A 6,000-nucleotide genomic window follows, 5' to 3' on the forward strand; every position below is an offset into this window, starting at 1 on the left:
CTCTCTCTCTCTCTTTCTCTCTCTCTCTCTCTCTTTCTCTCTCTCTCTCTGTGACAGGGGCTTACAGTGACACACAGGGGCTCTGTACAGTGGCACACAGGGGATGTACAGGGGATGACAGTGAAAACACAGGGGGTGACAGGGGAAGACAGGGGATTTTCATTCGGACAGATTTTTTAAGAGCCAGTAGTGTTAGATTGAATCGGGTGTAGTTATAAATTTGTATGTTTTCATTTGACTTTAGTTTATGAAACACCTTTGTGTAATGCATATACATGTATAATAACAAAAATAGCATATGTCATCTCTCAATCCGATTTAAGGTGTGTACATGTTGCACTCATGCTCCCTATGTTTAACTTATTGTCAATATGCAGTGACTTTCAAAATTTACACTTTACAAAATTATTTAGAAAAAAGATTCAAGTAGTCTTTTTGCTCTAAATAACAAATGTTACACAATACAAGTTTACTTAAAATGAAATTGATAAAGCTAGTTAAAATATCTCTTGTTCAGTCTTGTGTAATATAGGAGAAAAGTGTCCTTTCAAAGACAATGGTATTAACTTCAAATGAATTCAGAAAAGCATTAAAAAAAAACTTAATAATAATATATGCAGTAAATGTATATGGAGTAAGCAAGTCTTCGATTTTTTTTTCTTTTATTCTGCACTTTTTTATGAAGACTAATTTAGAATTTAAATATCTTACCGTTAAAGTTAAGAAAAGTAATCCAGCCAACTGTCAAATTGTGAAGCTTTTTTAACATAAAATGTACACAGATCAAGTATAAACACACATTGGCACTGTGTTGTTCGTCGATTTTAGATTTAATCTTTAATTATCTGCATAAATATACTTTGTTTTCATTTTAATCAAAAAATATGCTTCTATATGCAGAATATATGAATATTATAACCCGCGAGTTATTATTTTTTTTTATCATTTTCCTCAAGCATGAAAGCGACCTTTCAAGAATTATCTACATGTAAGACATTCTTCTAGAGTGAGTCAAATATATTAATTCAATTGTATTTACTTCCGGGCACATCCTTGAGAATCAATGATTGATGCCCCTAGGAATCCCGGAATTATCTCTCGATCATGAAAATTAAACACAAAACAAAATTATACCTCATTATTATCTTCTTCTTTGAGCAGAAATATATATTTTTAAGTTGACTCCGAAACCATGGGCCTTGAGTTTTCTTACGGCTCGAAAAAGGTTTTATTTTTTTGTATTAATGACGGATTTCTTGAAACTAATCCAACAACACAAAAGCAGTGAATGGTGGTAAAATGTGTATTGATTTATTTCAAAGTTTTATCTTAAATAAATGTGAGTTATAGTTTATTTCAGAAAAAAAATTACCATTTGTTTGATACCACGCTCTTTTGTAAGAAGTAATGTTCTCAGATCTTGTTCAATTCCATTAATCAACAAACTTGTAAGCATAATTCATATTCGACAATAGGCTATATTGTTGTGTTTGTGTTTTTTATGAGAATGCATCAGGGAAAGGGTGAGAAGGTCTGTATCAGGTATACAATTTGTGGTTGGGTGAATATATTTGTTAATTAGCGAAAACGCTTAAGTTCATCATTAAGGATTGGTTTTCCCAGTCATACTTCTCCTATATTTCCCGTTTCAGTAATAATTAGAAAACTAGAAATGAGCTCATTGCAAAGCAACAAATAGGTATTCCGTCGCAGCTGCGTAATACTTGTGACGTAATTCAAAATTGATTACCTGGTCATGATACGATGTAATATGTATAGAAAAGAAACAAATACTTTCAATATACATATTAAGAGTTTGTTTCATGATGATTTGTTTGTGAAATACAATTGCTCTGGAGCCATATACATGTTCATTAAAGTTAATTGACATACTAACGATATGTTGTGTTATTATATTTTTAATAATGCATTAAACCTAATTGAGCTGATATATGTAGATTTAGTCTTAGATTGAATTAAAATAATATATTGGGCATATACATTCTTAACTCTTAGGGCTTCGTTAGTCATTTTTAATAAATTGTTTGGGGATTGTGAGGAACTTATACATAAAATTTGTATCGATTGTTTTTGTTCGCGTAACTATCTTGTTAACTTTTTAGCGATGCATGCTCAAAAAGTTAATTTATCGCGTTCATCGTATTGAATGTGTTAAAATGTCAGAACTACTTTGCTATTTCTAAAACAGCATCACTTCATTTGGATCTATAAAATCACAGTTGTTGTAATTTTTCCCTATATTACTATTGTATATTAGACATCTGTTGTCTAACTTTTGGACCCCCCCCCCCCCCTCAGTTTTTTTTAAAGACGTTGCGATAATTTTTAGCATCTTTGTCCAGGCGATTGATGAAAAGAACATGTTTACTTAATGTACTATACTATATAAGCAAATAGAGATCTTTGAAAGGTGTCTATAGTTCTCCTCATGTTGTTTTTTTTTTTACATTTGCAGTTTATTTTGAGAAACTTATTTGATCATAATTGTCTAAATATAGACAAAATAACATGGACGACAACTTTTTTCACACAGTTGTTATACCCGGTATGAAGGTGAAAAGACGTAATATTTACGCCCATTTTTTATTAAACGCGGCAAGCGCCAATGAATCTTTAAAATAAAAGTACAGTTACATGCGGAGACCCTGAAAGTTTATACCAGGGGTTCTAAGGAATATTTTGTTTTTCGGGGGGGGGGGGGGGGGGACTGAAGTCTTTTTTCGGTAACTTTAATCATTTTCATTTCATTTATTATTTTCATCATTTTCGGAATGCCGATATTACTTTTTAATTGCCGTCATGGCGTCAGGCATATCTAAGGTTTAATGGTTGCCTTCTTTGAAACAGTGCAGACAATGGCAGCAAGCAATAACAAGATTTTTCACAAAAAATTAACCGAAGCATGTTTAATGTGTCGGCAATTACATTCACAACTGATGAAAATGTTACATGGGATGTAATAACACAGTGAGCAAGAGTTTTATTTTAAGTAAAATGGATGTACAACATGCACGTGAGTTATCCTGATTTAAAAATAGATTAGCCATATTTGTACGGTGGAGGGTGGGGGGGGGGGGGCATCGCAACCAGTTGTTACATATTGTCTATTACGGTACAATGTTAGCATAGTAATTGGTGTTGGATTAGCATCATTGCTTAAAAATCATCGATTTGGATTAGAACAAATACATATTCATATCGCTTAAATGTTTACTGGAGGAACTATGACATCTTGAAAAGGGTACATAACTAGCGTATCTAACTAATGCACATTACTAATTAACATATAACTAGTCAAGTGTGTGTGTTAATTCTCTTCCAAAACATTGGATCAAAAGTGTAATATAAGTAATTATTAACAAAACATATGTCAAACAATTCATTTGACCCCTCCCCAGTAATATTATATATTATAGTAATATATGCCAATGGATGAGTTCATTCAAACCATCGGATCAAGATCTCAGTCGTTGCGTAAATGGTAAAGCAGGACTTCGCGCCATAATATCTCATTCATAGTTTTTGCGCACCGACTCCAGAACAAACCCTGTGTACACATCACAGGCACGTAGCATCGGGGTTGGGGGTGTGGGGGCTGTCTCCCCAGACTTCTTTTACAGCAGGCACTTTCCTTAACTTTACATTTACATGTATAATAAATGGAAATATCATGGATTTGCCCCCCCCCCCCCTTCCACTTTTGTCGGAGCATGTAATAAATTAAACTGAAAATAAGGAACTCTATATGAATTTTTTAATTGATTGTCAAGATGATTTGGATAAAGCTGCCCCCACACATTTTCAAAAAACAATGCGTGCTTAATTATATATATATATATATATATATATATATATATATATATATATATATATATATATATATATATATATATATGGTTGAAACTTTTAAAAAATGCCTTTCAGTTGATTTTGCATCTTAAAACTGTTTTATCTTCCGCTCTAAACCTTACACGCAGTTATTATATGTGCACATTCCTAAAACAAATTGATTAAATGATATTTTTTTTACGTGATATACTATACATGCACGTTCTGTTTCATTATGAATAATTATAAGCAGCGACAATTAAAGAAATGTTTTATAAGGTAGCCTAATTGATACATGCGTGCTTCCATTAAATAATTTTGTTTAGTCAGGCAAGATTTTCGGAAAGCTATTACTTTTGCAGCACTAAAAAGTAAAATAAACAAGAGGCCCATGGGCCACATCGCTCACCTGAACAGCAGTTCCTTGTAACATTACATTTCGTAGCATATGCTTTTTCAATTTTATACATTGAACCCCTTTCTGGGGACCCAGTTATGGTCCGAGGTTTATGGTTGGCTTGAACAACATAAACAGTAACATAGGAATGAAAATGTGTAGCACTGCGGTAGGACCGCACGTACACAACCTGAAAAACTGAACGTAGCAGAGTTCCACTCCAAGAGAAATAACTCTCAGACTGTACAGAACATCAAGAAAGATAACTCTTGGTTCCACTACATTAGAGTTTACACAAATTGAGGATCCTTGCATAATAATCTCACAAACTGTAGCATTATAGTTCTCGAGAAAAACTTTTTAAAAACATTTTCAATATATCTTTCTATGTTAAACTTTGAACCCCTCTTGGGGCCACAGTATTAGTCCAGGGCTAAAGTTTTAATTATTTGGAATCTACATTATTTAAGGATGCTTGCATAGTTATCTCACAAGCTGAAGCATTATAGTTCCCTAGAAAAAGATTTTTCAACATTTTCCCTCTATATTTCTATGCTAAACTTTGAACACCTCTTGGGGCCCCAGTATTAGATTGAGGTCACAGCTTTAATAATTTCGAATCTACACTATTTGAGGGTGCTTACGTAGTTATCTGACAAATTGATGCATTGTAGTTCTTGAAAAGAAGACTTTTAAACATTTTCCATATATACCGGTACTTCTACATTTAACTTTAAACCCATCTTGGGTCCCTAGTATTAGTCCAGGGGTCACTATTTTAAAACTGTCGAACCTTCATTATCCAAGGTTGTATGCATGATAGTAATCTCACAAATTGAGGCATTGTAGTTCTCGAGAAGAAGATATTTTAACGTTACCTTTTTCATACTTGCCAACCTCCAACATGTGAAAATCTGGTCATGACCAGATTTGGAAAGTAAAAAATCTGGTCATAGCGCGTAACGACATTCACGACATATTTATCATGCATTTCATAGGTATATACAATAGAAATATGTGTTAAAACTTATGTGTAATACTTTATTGCAAAAAAGCATTTTAACTAACAGTTGCTAATTTTGAATTTTGTAAAGTGATCCGACACAGAAAATGGTAGGTTGTGTCCAGCTGAAAAAAAATATGCAAAAAGAGTTTATGCTAAATTAACCTTGCTTTTGAACTCCGTAAATGATGGCATAAAAGTTGTAAGTGACTTGGAAGACTTTTGTGTATTAAAAAGCATTCTATACATGACTTAGCGTTTTTGAATGTTTAGTTAGATCAGTTTGGGCACAAAATCCAATATTCAAATGTGCGATACATAGAACGCAAAAGCCTCGTTTTGTACTCGATTACTTTGTTTTACCTATGGGAATTCATTTTCCCAGATATGTTCATAGGTACAAAAATATCGTTTTCTATTTGTTGGTTTTGATTCCGCTGGCCCCGATGAAGACCTTTTCTTATTGGAAGCCATAACACCTAATGATTTAAACCTTCGCTTAGTCAAAACAACTCACGATAATAATTACACTTAATGTGTCTGTTATAGCCATCGGCATTGTTTACGCGTTACGTAAATCCAAGCTCAGCTTGGGTTCATAACTGGAAGTCAAACGCGCAACGTAATTTACGAACCAAATCCGGAAATCGGGAGATTTTCGGGTTGTTCGACAAAAATCGGGTGAAAAGCATGACCCGGCGGGTCATAAAAAATAATCGGGTGAAGGGTTGAAAAATCGGGTGTGACCTGA

The sequence above is a fragment of the Crassostrea angulata genome, unplaced genomic scaffold (genome assembly GCF_025612915.1).
Source record: "Crassostrea angulata isolate pt1a10 unplaced genomic scaffold, ASM2561291v2 HiC_scaffold_33, whole genome shotgun sequence".
NCBI lineage: Eukaryota > Metazoa > Mollusca > Bivalvia > Ostreida > Ostreidae > Magallana > Magallana angulata.